The sequence below is a fragment of the Pristiophorus japonicus genome, chromosome 28 (genome assembly GCF_044704955.1).
Source record: "Pristiophorus japonicus isolate sPriJap1 chromosome 28, sPriJap1.hap1, whole genome shotgun sequence".
Lineage (NCBI taxonomy): Eukaryota > Metazoa > Chordata > Chondrichthyes > Pristiophoridae > Pristiophorus > Pristiophorus japonicus.
In genome coordinates, this window is record NC_092004.1 from 15,176,720 (window position 1) to 15,193,703 (window position 16,984).

The 16,984-nt window shown below is 44.2% G+C and overlaps 1 non-coding gene across 1 annotated transcript; it reads right to left on the bottom strand.

Annotated features, from left to right (window-relative positions):
• Positions 1–298: 298 nt before the first annotated feature.
• Positions 299–371, bottom strand: trnak-cuu (transfer RNA lysine (anticodon CUU)). The gene has a single exon. It is a non-coding gene; the product is annotated as a tRNA-Lys (tRNA).
• Positions 372–16,984: the final 16,613 nt, after the last annotated feature.

Below are 16,984 nucleotides of genomic sequence, written 5' to 3' on the forward strand. Positions count from 1 at the left end.
GGGTGGCTGTAGCGAAAGGAATGGTTTTATGAAGCATTGAAAGGTGCCCTGTAAATATCCCGTACTGCTAATTTAATCTCACGGTTATAATTTGTTTCAGTGCAAAAGAAGGCAGGCTCGAAGGGCCAAATGGCCGACTCCTGCTCCTGGTTCTTGTGTTCTTATGCAGAGCACAGAACAGATGATTAAATTATCAGCTCTCCCTCAGTTCGTATTTCTTTCATTGTGCAAAAGAAGAAAATGGGTTCATCAATGATGTTTTCCTGTGACAGCAACATAAATTTTAAGGAACTGTAATCGACTAACATGGGGCTCAAACCCACGATCCTGAGATTAAGAATCTCATGCTCTACCGACTGAGCTAGCCAGGCTTCTCAACATCTACCCTGTCAATCCCCTTCAGAAGATTGTCCGTTTCAACGAGATCACCTCCGATTCTTCGAAACCCAAGAGAGAATCGGTATATTCTACACAATCTCTCATCATAGGACAGCCCTCTCATCCCAGGAATCAATCTGTTGAACCTCTGTTGCACCACCTCCAAGGCAAGTGTGTCCTTCCTCAGATAAGTACTATGGGCGAATATCCTGTTTTTCTGCTGATTCTACTTCCTCCTCCTTTGATAGTCCTTCTCTGTACATTCTGTATTTTGCTTGGTTCTCTACTGAAATATGAGCCTGAAGTTTATCACAAGCTTCCGTTTTTGTGTTTTAGTTGATCTTCATTCATCCACCGAGCTGTAGCTAGCTATCATGCTGTTTCTGCACCCTGCATGAGAACGTGTCTAGTCGTTACCCGATCTATCTCCTTTTTGAAAGTCTCCCAATGTGCATTTACTGTTTTACCGAGAAATCTTTGGTTTCAATCTACCTGGGCCGGATCCCTTTCAACTCATAAAATTAGTCCTCCTACAGTTGGGTATTTTCACACATGATTATACCTTCTCCTTTTCCATAACTACTCTAAACCTAATGATATTGTGATCACTGTTTCCTCAATGCTCCTCCACAGAAACATGCTCTACTTAATCCATTTCCGAGATCCAGAATTGCTTTCTTCCCCATCGTGCTGGAAACATACTGATGGAGAAAGTTCTAATACAGATTTCAGGAAATCCTCCCCTGCATTTTCCATTTGCATGGTTATTTTCCCAGTTTACGTTGAAGTCCCACATTATCACGACAGATCTTGAATCTTTCTGCATTTTACCTAAATTTACACCTCTTTATCCTTCCCACTATTAGGTGGCCGATAACATAATCGCTCATCTAACTTTCTACAGGCACATTCATTTAAAAAAGAATGTCGGATGGGAATAGGGCCACAAATCGATGGACAATATTAAATCACATGAAGCGATGGAAAAATTACATAAAATATGAAATAATTACTTTGCCTCTGTATTTACCAGGGACACAGGGCAGATGGACATGATGGTGGAATAATGTATAGGAAATTATATAACTGCAATAAGTAAAGAGGAGAAATATTAAATGAATGAACCAAATGAAAGGAGGATTGAACCCCTGGTCTGGATGGATTACATCCATACACTTTAAAATAATTCAGCGAAGAGATAGCAGGAGCACTATTACAAATATTTAATGATTAGTTTGAAAAATGTGTAGTGTCAGAGGAATGGCGGATAGCTAACGTAATACTTATATTTGAGATGGGAGATAGAACATGTCCGGGGAACTAGAGACCAGTCAGTGGAACTTCGGTGGTAGGAAAATAATGGAATCCCTTCTAAAGTAGAGAATAAAAGAATATCTATAAACCAAAAATATAATTGTGTATAATCAGCGTGGATTCAAAAGCAAAAGTCTTGCTTGACCAACTTCTTTGATTTCATTGAAGAAGTAACAGGGAGAGTAGACCAGGGTAATGTGGTCGATATAATATACTTAAATTTCCAAAAAGTCTTTGATGAGGTACCACATATTAGGATAATGAATAAGGTCAGAGCTTGCGGTGTTAGGGGACAAGTCGTGGAATGTATAGCGAGCTGACCCCAAGACAGAAAGCAGAAGTAAAGGACTGTTATTCTGAGTGGGCTCCCATGAGGATCAGTGTGGGACCAATGCTGTTCACAATTTAAATTGTCCATTTAGACTTTGGAATCAAAAAAACAATTTCTACACTTTCAGATGAGGCCAAATTGGGGTGGGGCTGATAGACATTATTGAGGAGGACTGCAACAAACTACAACAAGACATTAATAATCTTGTAGACTGGACATTGAATTGGCAAATTCAATCCAACACAGACAGAGTGAGGTCATGCACTTTGGTAAGAAAGATAAGTAGGTCAAATACTACGTGAGAATAAGAATCTAAGTGAGGTCGAGGAGCAAAGGGATCTCAGAGTAGAAATACAAATAAACAGTAAAGGTCGTGATGCGGGTTTTACATGCATAAAAAGAAAATGGAGCACCAAGGGTTAATTCAAGATGGATAGTGTTGAAAAGTAGTGAAGTTCTGTTGAACTGGTATCAAACATTCTTTGGACCACACTTGCAGTACACTGTACAATTCTCATCGCCGTGTTATAAGAACATAAGAACATAAGAATTAGGAACAGGAGTCGGCCATCTCGCCCCTCGAGCCTGCTCCGCCATTCAATAAGATCATGGCTGATCTAGTCGTGGACTCAGCTCCACCTACCCGCCCTCTTCCCGTAACCCTTAATGGTTGAAAATCTATCTATCTTTGACTTGAAAACATTCAATGAGCTAGCCTCAACTGCTTCGTTGGGCAGAGAATTCCACAGATTCACAACCCGCTGGGAGAAGAAATTCCTTCTCAACTCGGTTTTAAATTGACTCCTCCGTATTTTGAGGCCGTGCCCCCTAGTTCTAGTCTCCCCTACCAGTGGAAACAACCTCTCTGCCACTATCTTGTCTATCCCTTTCATTATTTTAAATGTTTCTATAAGATAACCCCTCATCCTTCTGAACTCCAACGAGTAAAGACCCAGTCTACTCAATCAATCATCATAAGGTAACCCCCTCATTTCTGGAATCAGCCTAGTGAATCGTCTCTGTACCCCTTCCAAAGCTAGTATATCCTTCCTTAAGCAAGGTGACCAAAACTGCACGCAGTACTCCAGGTGCGGCCTTACTAATACCTTATACAGTTGCAGCAAGACCTCCCTGCTTTTGTACTCCATCCCTCTCGCAATGAAGGCCAACATTCCATTCGCCTTCCTGATTACCTGCTGCACCTGCAAACTAAGCTTTTGGGATTCATGCACAAGGACCCCCAGGTCCCTCTGCACCACAGCATGTTGTAATTTCTCCCTATTCAAATAATATTCCCTTTTACTGTTATTGTTCCCCAAGGTGGATGACCTCACACTTTCCGACATTGTATTCCATCTGCCAAACCTTAGCTCATTCGCTTAACCTATCCAAATCTCCTTGCAGCCTCTCTGAGTCCTCTACACAACCCGCTTTCCCACTAATCTTAGTGTCATCTGCAAATTTTGTTGCACTACACTCTGTCCCCTCTTCTAGATCATCTATGTATCTTGTAAACAGTTGTGGTCCCAGCACTGATCCTTGTGGCACACCACTAACCACTGATTTCCACCCATTTATCCCGACTCTGTTAGCCAGCCAATTCTCTATCCATGCTAATACATTTCCACAGACTCCGTGCACCTTTATCTTCTGCAGTAACCTTTTGTGTGGCACCTTATCGAATGCCTTTTGGAAATCTAAATACATCACATCCATCGGTACACCTCGATCCACCATGCTCGTTATATCCTCAAAGAATTCCAATAAGTTAGTTAAACATGAATTCCCCTTCATGTATCCATGCTGCGTCTGCTTGATTGCACTATTCCTATCTAGATGTCCAGCTATTTCTTCCTTAATGATAGTTTCAAGCATTTTCCCCAATACAGATGTTAAACTAACTGGCCTATCGTCACCTGCCTTTTGCCTGCCCCCTTTTTTAAACAGAGGCGTTACATTAGCTGCTTTCTAAACCGCTGGTACCTGCCCAGAGTCCAGAGAATTTTGGTAGATTATAACGAATGCATCTGCTATAACTTCCGCCATCTTTTTTAATACCCTGGGATGCATTTCATCAGGACCAGGGGACTTGTCTACCTTCAGTCCCATTAGCCTGTCCAGCACTACCCCCCGAGTGATAGTGATTGCCTCAAGGTCCTCCCTTCCCACATTCCTGTGGCCTGCAAATTTTGGCATGGTTTTTGTGTCTTCCACTGTGAAGACGGAAGCAAAATAATTGTTTAAGATCTCAGCCATTTCCAGATTTCCCATTATTAAATCCCCCTTTTCATCTTCTAAGGGAACAACATTTACTTTAGTCACTATTTTCCGTTTTATAAATCTGTAAAAGCTTTTACTATCTGTTTTTATGTTTTGCGCAAGTTTACCTTCGTAATCTATCTTCCCTTTCTTTATTGCTTTTTTAGTCATTCTTTGCTGTTGCTTAAAATTTTCCCAATCCTCTAGTTTCCCACTAACCTTGACCACCTTATACGCATTGGTCTTTGATTTGATACTTTCCTTTATTTCCTTGGTTATCCACAGCTGGTTATCCCTTCTCTTGCCGCCCTTCTTTTTCACTGGAATGTATTTTTGTTGCGCACTATGAAAGAGCTCCTTAAAAGTCCTCCACTGTTCCTCAATTGTGCCACCGTTTAGTCCTTGCTTCCAGTCTACATTAGCCAACTCTGCCCTCATCCCACTGTAGTCCCCTTTGTTTAAGCATAGTATGCTCGTTTCTGACACAACTTCCTCATCTTCAATCTGTATTACAAATTCAACCATATTGTGATCACTCATTCCGAGAGGACCTTTTACTTGGAGATCATTTATTTTTCCTGTCGCGTTACACAGGACCAGATCTAAGATGGCTTGCTCCCTTGTAGGTTCTGTTACATACTGTTCTAAGAAACAATCCCGTATGCATTCTATGAATTCCTCCTCCAGGCTACCCCGTGCGATTTGATTTAACCAATCGATATGTAGTTTAAAATCCCCCATGACTACTGCCGTTCCTTTTTCACATGCCTCCATTATTCCCTTGATTATTGCCCGCCCCACCGTGAAGTTATTATTTGGGGGCCTATAAACTACGCTGACCAGTGACATTTTCCCTTTACTGTCTCTAGTCTGCACCCACAATGATTCAACATTTTGTTCATTGGAGCCAATATCATCCCTCACAACTGCCCTGATATCATCTTTTATTAACAGAGCTACCCCACCTTCTTTCCCTTCTTGTCTATCTGTCTGAGTCGTCAGATACCACTGTATGTTTAATTCCCAGTCTTGCTCACCCTGCAACCATATTTCTGTAATGGCCACCAAATCATACCCATTTGTAATGATTTGTGCAATTATCTCATTTACTTTATTTTGAATGCTGCGTGCATTTAGATAGAGTGTTTTCATCCTAGTTTTTAAACCATGATTTTTAGTTTTGACCCCTCCTGCAGCCCTTTTATATTCAGTGGCCCTTTTTGTTTCTTGCCTTTATATCCTTATAAAAAGGATATAGAGGCACTGGAGAGGTTGCAAACACGATTTACAAGAATGATACCAGAAATACGACTTTATACCTATCAGAAAGGGATGAAGAGACAGGATCTCATTTCTTTTGAAAAGTGAAGTCTGAGGTGTGACCTAATTGAGGTGTATAATATGATGAAAGGTTTTGATTGAGTTGACACAGAGAGAGCGTGTTCACCTGTGGGGAAGAACAACACTGGAACTATCAATATAAGAGAGTCACCAAGAAACCAAGTGGGGAATTCAGCAAAAGTGTCATTACACAGAGATTGGTGAGGAAGTAGTTGAGGCGAAAAGTATAGATTAATTTAAGGGGAGGCTAGATAAGTAACTGAGGAATAAGGGAATAGAGAGTTACACTGATAGAGTTAGATGTGAAAAGACATGAGGAGGCTCGAGTGGAATATAAACACCAAATGGGCTATTGCTGTGCTGTATATAATATGTCATTCTATATGTGACTCACATTCAGAACAATTCTCCAATGACAGATACCTCCACTAATACATCGCCAATGGAATCAGGGGTTCCACTGCAGTTAATGACCCACAACCAGTGCAGTTCTATAGTGGCATATACGCCCAGTGTTACATGACAACTGGGGTAAAATAATCCACTTCAGTTCGTGACCCACACTCAGTACAATTCAACAATGGCAGAAACTTCCAATATTACATAAGAACATAAGAATTAGGAACAGGAGTCGGCCATCGAGCCCCTCGAGCCTGCTCCGCCATTCAATAAGATCATGGCTGATCTGGTCGTGGACTCAGCTCCACTTACCCGCCCTCTCCCCGTAACCCTTAATTCCCTTATTTCTTAAAAATCTATCTATCTTTGACTTGAAAACATTCAATGAGCCAGCCTCAACTGCTTCCTTGGGCAGAGAATTCCACAGATTCACAACCCTCTGGGAGAAAAAATTATTTCTCAATTCGGTTTTAAATTGGCTCCTCCGTATTTTGAGGCTGTGCCCCCTAGTTCTAGTCTCCCCCACCAATGGAAACAACCTCTCTGCCTCTATCTAGTCTATCCCTTTCATGATTTTAAATGTTTCTATAAGATCACCCCTCATCCTTCTGAACTCCAAGGAGTAAAGACCCAGTCTACTCAAACTATCATCATAAGGTAACCCCCTCATTTCTCGAATCAGCCTAGTGAATCGTCTCTGTACCCCTTCCAAAACTAGTATATCCTTCCTTAAGTAAGGTGACCAAAACTGCACGCAGTACTCCTGGTGCGGTCTTACCAATACCTTATACAGTTGCAGCAACACCTCCCTGCTTTTGTACTCCATCCATTTCACAATGAAGGCCAACATTCCATTCGCCTTCCTGAGTACCTGCTGCACCTGCAAACTAAACTTTTGGGATTCATGCACAAGGACCCCCAGGTCCCTCTGCACCACAGCATGTTGTAATTTCTCCCATTCAAATAATATTCCCTTTTACTGTTTGTTTCCACCAAGTTGGATGACCTCACACTTTCCGACATTGTATTCCATCTGCCAAACCTTAGCCCATTCGCTTAACCTATCCAAATCTCCTTGCAGCCTCTCTGAGTCCGCTACACAAACCGCTTTCACACTAATCTTAGTGTCATCTGCAAATTTTGTTGCACGACACTCTGTCGCCTCTTCTAGGTCATCTATGTATCTTGTAAACAGTTGTGGTCCCAGCACTGATCCCTGTGGCACACCACTAACCACTGATTTCCAACCGGAAAAGGACCCATTTATCCTGACTCTCTGCTTTCTGTTCGCCACCCAATTCTCTATCCATGCTAATACATTTCCTCTGACTCCGCGTACCTTTATCTTCTGCAGTAACCTTTTGTGTGGCACGTTATCGAATGCCTTTTGGAAATCTAAATACACCACATCCATCGGTACACCTCTATCCACAATGCTCGTTGTATCCTCAAAGAATTCCAGTAATTACCTGGCCACTATGGTCAGATGTTCGACCCCAGTCAATGAACGACACTCAATACAGTTGTACAATGACAGATAGTCCCAGTAATACATATTCAATCCGGTCAGATATTGCAGTCTGCCCAGTGCCTCTCAGCTCTCACAACTCTATTGTGACAGCGAATCCCAGTAAGAAACAAACTTTAGAGAGCTTTTAGTGCCGAGGTCAGGTGCAAGTATACAAAGTGTTCCAACAACAGCAATAAGTTCATCATTTGCGTGTCTGCAGAGTACAGAGTTACGGTTTCTGTTAAAGGAACGGCATAAATGAGCAGTGGGAATTTGGCTAATGTGGACTTCCGATTAATTGAAATTATGTCACTGCCCCTATCATTTAATGGTCATCACCACATTGTCAGATACAGAACAAGGCCAAATATGGATCACACACAGAGTTACACAACGTCAATGACTCTCATCACTGACCAGGAAGAGCAGTGACTGCAAGGATCACGTAGAATATTTTATCAATGATGGAAAATGTCGCAGGCATTGTCATGTATTCAACCAGCATTGTAACCCATGTATAAACTGACCTAAGTTGTACACCGTGAGAACACTGACCACTAGGTGGGAGACACTCCTAACCTGGACCTTCAGGTATAAAAGGGGAAGCTCCACCCACCTTCATCACTTGAGTGCTATGGAATAAAGGACAGGTCACAGACTGACCTTCTCTCAAGCATAGGCCTTGTGTGCATTTATACTGTGAAGTAAGGACGTATCAATGGCGACAAGAAACTGGGATTTAAACCACGCGAGCATGGCCACTAGCAGAACAGACAAGAGGTACTGTGTTAAGGAATGGTTGGGACAGAGATTCAACATTGTTAAAGCAGCACACAGTTCTCCAGACAGACAAGGACAATCAGGCATGCCCCAACATGGAGTCAAACCCAGAGGGGGAGTTCGACAGAGACAATGGCAAGCTAAACAGCGATTCACGCCATTGCAAGGGACAATGCGGCCAGTAATGGGGCCATCAGCACCTGTTAATGGTGCACTCAAGGACAATAACAGGGGCAGTCATGAACGATCGACTGGCAAGGGACCTTTTGTTTCAAACCGTAACTCATGCTGGAGGCGTGGAGGCATACATTCAGCCGGATTTTGCAGAGATGAGCAAAATGCCTGCAGAAATTGCAGAAATGGACACTGGCTGAAATCGCTGGAAGCTGAAGTTCAGTGAGTTCATGTGGAGCACGTATACAGTTCATACACCAGGACGCCACCAATAATGATGAAAGTGCTCCTCAATGGCATCCCAGTATCAATGGAGTTAGACACGAGTGCCAGCCAGTCCCTGATGGGTATCAAACAGTTCAAAAAGTTGTGGGCATCCAAGGCCAGGAGGCCAAAATTATCGCCGATTGACGCACAGCTACGGTCTTACACCAAGGAGATCATTCCGGTGCTTGGCAGCGCCACGGTAGTCGTGACCCACAAAGATTCAGAGAACAGGTTGCCACTCTGGATTGTCCCATGGGACGGTCCCGCACTACTGGGGAGGAGTTGGCTTGCTGTCATGAACTGGAAATGGGGCGATGTCAATGCAATTTCCTCTGTGGAGCGAGTATCATGCTCACAGATCCTGCACAAATTTGACTCATTATTTCAACCCGGCATTGGCACTTTCATGGGGGCCAAGGTAGTGATTCACATAAACCCGGACGCCAGACCAGTACACCACAAGGCCAGAGCGGTGCCGTACGTGATGCGGAAAAAGATAGAAGGCGAATTGGACCGCCTCCTGATGGAAGGCATCATCTCGCCAGTCGAATTCAGTGACTGGGCGAGCCCGATAGTGCCGGTGCTCAAGGCGGATGGGTCAGTCAGGATATGTGGCGATTACAAGGCCACCATCAATCGGGTGTCACTCAAAGACCAGTACCCACTACCGAGATCGGAGGACCTCTTTGCGGCGTTATCCGGTGGCAAACTTTTTTCAAAATTGGACCTGACCTCAGCTTACATGACCCAGGAGCTGGCGAGTGAGTCGAAGAAGCTGACCACCATCACGACACACAAGGGGTTGTTTGAGTACAACAGATGTCCGTTTGGGATTCGCTCGGCCGCCGCGCTCTTCCAACGAAATATGGAAAACCTCCTCAAGTCGATTCCAGGGACGGTTGTTTTTCAGGACGACATCCTCATTACGGGTTACGATACTGAAGAACACCTCCACAACCTGGAGGAGGTGCGACGCAGACTGGACCGGGTAGGTCTGCGCCTGAAAACAGCGAAGTGTGTCTTCCTAGCTCCAGAGGTAGAATTCCTGGGGATGAGGGTAGCAGCAGACGGGATCAGCCCAACTGCATCCAAGACGGAAGCGATCCAGAGAGCACCCAGACCCCGTAACACGACGGAACTGCGTTCGTTCCTTGGGCTCTTGAATTATTTTGGCAACTTTCTTCCCAAATTGAGCACGCAAATGGAGCCGCTGCACATGCTCCTATGCAAAGGTCGTGAATGTGTCTGGGGGGACAGCCAGGAAAGGGCTTTTAAGAATGCACGCAATTTGTTATGTTCCAACAATCTGTTAACGCTGTATGACCCATGTAAGAAACTTGTGTTAACGTGCGATCTGTCGTCCTATGGTGTCGGGTGTGTGTTGCAGCATGTCAATGCCAAGGGTCAGTTACGCCGATAGCTTATGCCTCCAGAAGTCTGTCCTAGGCAGAAAGGGGCTACGGGATGGTAGAAAAGGAGGCGCTCGCATGTGTATATGTGGTAAAGAAAATGCACCAGTACCTGTTTGGCAGGAAATTTGAGCTGGAGACAGATCACAAACCCCTAACGTCCCTTTTGGCCGACAACAAGGCTATAAATGCAAACGCATCGGTCCGCATACAGAGGTGGGCACTCACGTTAGCTGCCTTTGACTACACAATTCAGCACAGACCGAGCACTGAAAACTGCGCCGATGCACTCAGCAGGCTCCCACTAGCCACCACTGAGGGGGCTACCGAGCATGGTGCTGAGATGGTCATGGCTGTTGAAGCTTTCGGAAGCGAAGGCTCACCAGTGACAGCCCGTCAGATTAAAGTCTGGACAAATAGAGACCCGCTATTGTCTCTAGTCAAGAAATGTGTCCTGAATGGGGACTGGGCAGCCACGTACAGGGCATGCATGAGGAATTTAAACCATTTCACAGGGGCAGGGATGAACTCTCGATTCAAGCCGATTGCCTACTGTGGGGAAACCGCGTAGTCATGCCCCAGATGGGCAGAGAGGTGTTCATCAGAGAACTCCACAATGGGCACCCGGGCATTGTCACGATGAAGGCAATTGCCAGGTCACACGTTTGGTGGCCAGAGTTAGATGCAGATCTGGAACTTTGTGATCTCAGGTCCAACACATGTGCCCAGCTGGGCCATGCGCCCAGGGAAGCCCCCCTTAGCCCCTGGCCAAGCCTTGGTCACGCATCCATGTGGACTACGCAGGTCCTTTCATGGGGAAAATGTTTTTGGTTATAGTAGACGCCTACTCCAAATGGATCGAGTGTGACATTTTAAATTCAAGCACATCCTCTGCCACGGTAGAAAGTCAACGGGCAATGTTCGCCGCCCACAGTCTAGCGGACATCTTGGTCAGTGACAATGGCCCCTGCTTCACAAGCACTGAATTCCAGGACTTCATGGCAGGCAATGGAATTAACCATGTTAGAACGGCACTGTTCAAGCCGGGCTCAAACAGCCAGGCAGAACGTGCAGTGCAGATAATCAAACAGGGGATGCTCAGATTCCAAGGGGGTTCCCTATAAACCCGCTTATCACGCCTCTTGTTGGCCTATAGATCCCAACCACACTCGTTTACAGGGGTTCCACCCGCAGAGCTACTAATGAAACGGACGCTCAAAACCCGTTTATCCCTTATACACCCCACCATGAAAGAAATTGTCGAGAGCAGGCGCCAGTCACAATATTACTACCATGACAGGAATGCGAGGGCATGATGTATTGATGTAAATGATCCTGTTTTTGTCCTCAACTACGCTGCAGGGCCCAAATGGCTCGCAGGCACTGTGGTTGCCAAAGAGGGAAATAGGTTTCTGGTTGTTAAACTTACCAATGGACAAATCTGCCGCAAACATGTGGATCAAACAAAAAGGAGGTGCAGCAACCCCATAGAAGAAGCGGAGGAAGAGAACGATATAGAGTTCACTCCACCACATGTGACCGAACACCGGAACCAAAGGGAGGAGAGCCCAGTCACTGTGGGCAGTCCGGACAGGCCTGAGCACTGCAAACAGCAGACACTCAGGCCAGCGCCCAACAACTGGAGCCCCAACTCAGGCGCTCTACAAGGGAGCGTAAACCACCAGAGAGACTCAACCTGTGATTCCAATAAGACTTTGGGGTAGGAGGTGATGTCATGTATTCAACCAGCATTGTAACCCATGTAATAACCGACCTAAGTTGTACACCGTGAGAACACTGACCACTAGGTGGGAGATACTCCTAACCTGGACCTCCGCCCACCTTCATCACTTGAGTGCTATGGAATAAAGGACAGGTCACAGACTGACCTTCTCTCAAGCATGGGCCTCGTGTGTATTTATACTGTGTAGTAAGGACGTATCAGTCATTTTCTGTGTTAAGCGATGCTGCCTCTTCATGTTTTAGGCAATCTCTCTGAATTAAACTCTGAAATATTCCCGGAGCCTTTCAATTATATCCTGTGGGCTCCCCACTGGGACAGTCAAGATGCAACAGAGTTGAAATTAGTTTCAGTTGTTTGAACAAACACATTACGGCCGCTGATTTGAGTCCCTCATGACATAGAATATGTTTAAATGCAAAATATCGAAATTGAAGCTAAACGTCCCAAAATGGAAAATGTTGATCAGACTTATTATATAATGTAATTGGAAACGATGCTCTCTCTCCAATGGCCGTGTTCCTTCAAACACAATCAGACACATTGTATTGATTGTATATTGTTCTGATGAATGTTTTGCACTCTTCTGTGTTAATTCAGTGATTACTTTCCAAATGTTAGCTGAGTCTCTCGGGTCTGCTCTACTTCACTGCGGTATGCGGCTGCCTACTATAACTCTGGATATGTAATTCTCAATTAAAGTGCAGTGCTCATTTTACTGTCGAACACTCATTTGTTCTAACTTAGAGTCAGCAATGAGTAAGGATCCATTTTTCCACAGCACCTCAAACAAATACAGCATGTCAAATCAATTAATGAAACATCTCGAAATAATAAAATAAGGTGCAATTTTCCCTCATAGTATAAATCTTAAATGTACGGTTTCATTCTGGGTAATCTGCGATATACGCCTTCAAAGGCAATGGGAAAACATCGCCAGGGTGCAAAATAATTTGTTCTGGGCTCTGCATGTTTGTAAAGTAGACAAATTTGCTGCTGATACAAAGAGAAGATGGGAAAGCAAGTTGTGAGGAGGACGCAAACAATCTGCAAAGCGATATAGATAGGGTCAGTGAGTGAGCAAAAAATTGGCAGCTGCAGTATAATGTGGGAAATATGAGGTTATCCACTTTGGTAGGTAAAACAAAAAAAGCTAATAATTACTTAAATGGGGAGAGATTACAAAATGCTGTGGAGCAGAGGGATCTGGGAGTCCTTTTACAGAAGAACATAAGAAATAGGAGCAGGAGTAGGCCATACGGCCCCTCGAGCCTGCTCCGCCATTCAATAAGATCATGGCTTATCCGATCATGGACTCAGCTCCACTTCACTGCCCACTCCCCATAACCCCTTATCCCCTTAACATTTAAAAAGCTGTCAATTTCTCTCTTAAATTTATTCAATGTCCCAGCTTCCACAGCTCACTGAGGCAGGGAATTCCACAGTTTTACAACCCTCTGAGAGAAGAAATTTCTCCTCATCTCAGTTTTAAATGGGTGGCCCCTTATTCTAAGATCATGCCCTCTAGTTCTCTAGTCTCCCCATCAGTGGAAACATCCTCTCTGCATCCACCTTCTCAAGCCCCCTCATAATCTTACACGTTTCGATAAGATCACCTCTCATTCTTCTGAATTCCAATGAGTAGAGGCCCAACCTACTCAACCTTTCCTCATAAGTCAACCCCCTCAACTCCAGAATCAAATTAGTGAACCTTCTCTGAACTGCCTCCAAAGCATGTACAGCCTTTCATAAATATGGAAAACAAAACTGCATGCAGTATTCCAGGTGTGGCCTCATCAATACGTTATACAGCTGTCGCAGGACTTCCCTGCTTTTATACTCCATCCCCTTTGCAATAAAGGCCAAGATACCATTGGCCTTCCTGATCACAAAACGTTAGCATGCAGATACAGCAAGTAATTAGGAAGGCAAATGGAAAGTTGGCCTTTATTTCAAGGGGGATGGAATATAAAAGTACGGAAGTCCTGCTACAACTGTACAGAGCAGAGGTGAAACCACACCTGGAGTACAGCGTACAGTTTTGCTCTCCTCATTTCAGGAGGGATAAGCTTACATTGGGGGCATTTCACAGAAGGTTCACAAGGTTGTCTTATGAAGAATGGTTGAACAGGTTGGGATCTACCTATTGGAGATTAGCAGAGTGAGAGATGATATCTTTGAAAGGTGTAAGATTCTGAGGGGGCTAGACAGGGTAGATGCAGAGCGGATGTTTCCCCTCGTGGGGGAATCTAGAACGAGGGGACATAGTTTCAGAATAAGGGGTTGCCCATTTAAAATGGGGATGAGGAGGAATTTCTTCCCTCAGAGGGGCGTGAATCTTTGTATTTCTACCCCTGAGAGCTGTGAAGGCTCGGTCATTGAATATATTTAAGTTGGAGGTAGAGAGATTTTTGAACGATATGCGAGTCAAGGGTTAGGCGGAAATGGTAGGGAAGTGGAGCTGAGGCCAAGATCAGATCAGCCATGATCTCACTGAATGGTGGAACAGGCTCGAGGGGCTAAATCGCCTCCTCCTGTTCCTATGTCCCTCTGTGTAAGGTCTGGGAAACACACGGTGGTGATCTGTGGAAACTTCAACTAAATGGTGTTGTTTTAAAGGGGATGCAGAAACAGAGTGACCGAGAGATTTACACACAGCAATATTTGAAGGTGGGTAGACAAGTTGATAAGGTTATTAAAAACGAATACAGGACCCTTGGCTTTATAACGTGAAATAGATTACACCCGTGAGGAACTTACACCAAAGCTTTATAAATCCCTGCTTATGCCTCAGTTGGATCCTGTTTACAGTTCTGGGCACCACAATTTAGGAAGGATATCGAGGATTTGGAGAGAACATAAGAAATATATAAGAAACATTTTCTGTTGTTATTGAAAACACAAACACAGGTATTCATTGAAATCCAATCTGTACGTGGCCACACACAGATTGAAGAGAGCCAGGGAGACCGACAGAATCAAGAAACATCGGGAAATGGACAAGAGATATTGACAATTACTAAAACCGCTTTGAGACCAGACAATTGCGGGAACCCCTGTGGTTAATGAAAGTACTTTGGGTGGTTGATTTCCTGACACATTTGTAATGTGGGGAAAGATGTGCCCAAATCACCCCCACATGGACCTCAACTCTTTCAGAAGCAAGAGAGTGTGTAACCTGGGTCTATAACATAAAGTAATGGGGTCCTTAACGATTAAAGCCCATTATTAATTCTCTCACACACTTCAATTATGTTTATGAAATGAATTGATGGAAACTTCAAGAACTGAACTTTAATGAGTTAAGGAACTTTAATCATTGATGAAGTTTTAGCCCCTATCTGATTTTACACACACTGTATTTTAGGAGAGTGAGTTAAAATGCCCATCGCTCATGATACAAGGAACCTGGGGCTACGTTTAAAAAATGTATTCCACAGAAAAATAATCTCCAAAACAATGTTTCTGTCCGTGCTCAAACCGAGGATATTTCATATGTGTGGCGAACGTGATAACCGTTACACGACAGAAACCTCTGCTTACACCTCGAAAAAAAGCATCCTGCAGCGCTGCCTCACTTCCCAGCAACAGATCAAAGCCACAAACAAACCCATCGATTATTCCCACTTCCCCACCTCCACAGATACTGCCCGACCTGCTGAGTGTTTCCAGCATTTTCTGGGGTTGATGTGCGTCGCTTTCAATCTTTGAAATTTCACTAAGCAAAGAAACGGTCAATCGAACTGACCCTGTAAGCACTTTGTTCGCGTTTATTCACAGGAATATCTGCAGTCGGGAGCAGAAAAGGAATTAAAACCGAATACCGTTTTCGGGACAATCAGAATACTTCGTCACAGACAAGGCACCGGAAGGCTGGAAGGTAGATCACACCGGTTGTGGGAGAGCTGGTTGGCAGTGACATGGAAGTGTCTGCAGTGTACGGGACCAGACTGCTTCCACACATCCACACTGAATGTCCACCCTTTATTTGGGAAAATTACAACTGAGTGTGGACAAGTTCCATCCTGGAAGGAGCAATCTGAAGGTTTAACTGACTGACACCCTGGTTTTGGATGTCGTGCAGTGTGCACTTGCGTCAGTCTCTGTGACGCAATGGTTTTGTGCGTTGGGCTATTAACCTAAAAGTTGGTGGTTCGAGTCCACCCAGAGGCGAAGTTTTTAACTGTGTTTTCCCCGAGGATTCGGTGCCGCGCGGTTCCAGATTGTCATTGTGCGTTTTGACTGCACAAACATATTCCGCAAACATTACCAGCTGTGCTGTTATCCAGTGAGTTCCCACTCCAATACTTTTATGAGCATTCAGTTCAAGTGTAGAGTTTGAGTGTATACAGAACTGTACAGTGATATCAGAAAATTTTACAAGGTTGTGGGACATTGTGTTTTGTTAATATTGAACCACGAATATGAATCAATCCATTTTTTCCAATATTTAATTGAGCAAGTTTTCAAAATGTTTCCACCCAATTTTGAACCAGGAACTTTTCTCGTGTGAGGCAAATGTCACAACAACTACACTACGGAAACACTGCATTTGAAGTAATGTTAGGAACATAACCAGAGCTTTAACCTACACAGCTGGACTATACTTCAGGAGCTGGTTTTACGAGAATAGAATGACGGTGCTATATTTAGGAAGGCTGTGAGTGTGGTAGGAAATGATCCAGTGTTTCCCAGACTTTACACATAGGAACAGGAGCTGGCTATTTAGCAGCGAGTGGTTAGGATCTGGAATGTACTGGAGGCAGACTCAATCTTATCTTTCAAACAGGAGTTGGATAAATGTCTGAAGGAAAAAGAATTGCAGGCCTCAGGGGAAAGAGCGGGGGAGTGGGACTCGCTGAGAGTCGGCACGGGCTCGACGGGCCGAATGGCCTTCCGTGCTATAACCATTCCATGATTCTATAAGTTAGTGGCACATTTCATAGTGTGGGTGGAAGCAGAACATTGCAAAGGGACATGGATTGAGTCGGCAAAACAAGATGCATCTGATTCAGGAGATTCGGGGGGTGTGGAAATTCGGGAGTTTAATGAATTTGAAAGGAACAATTTTGTTTTGTGCA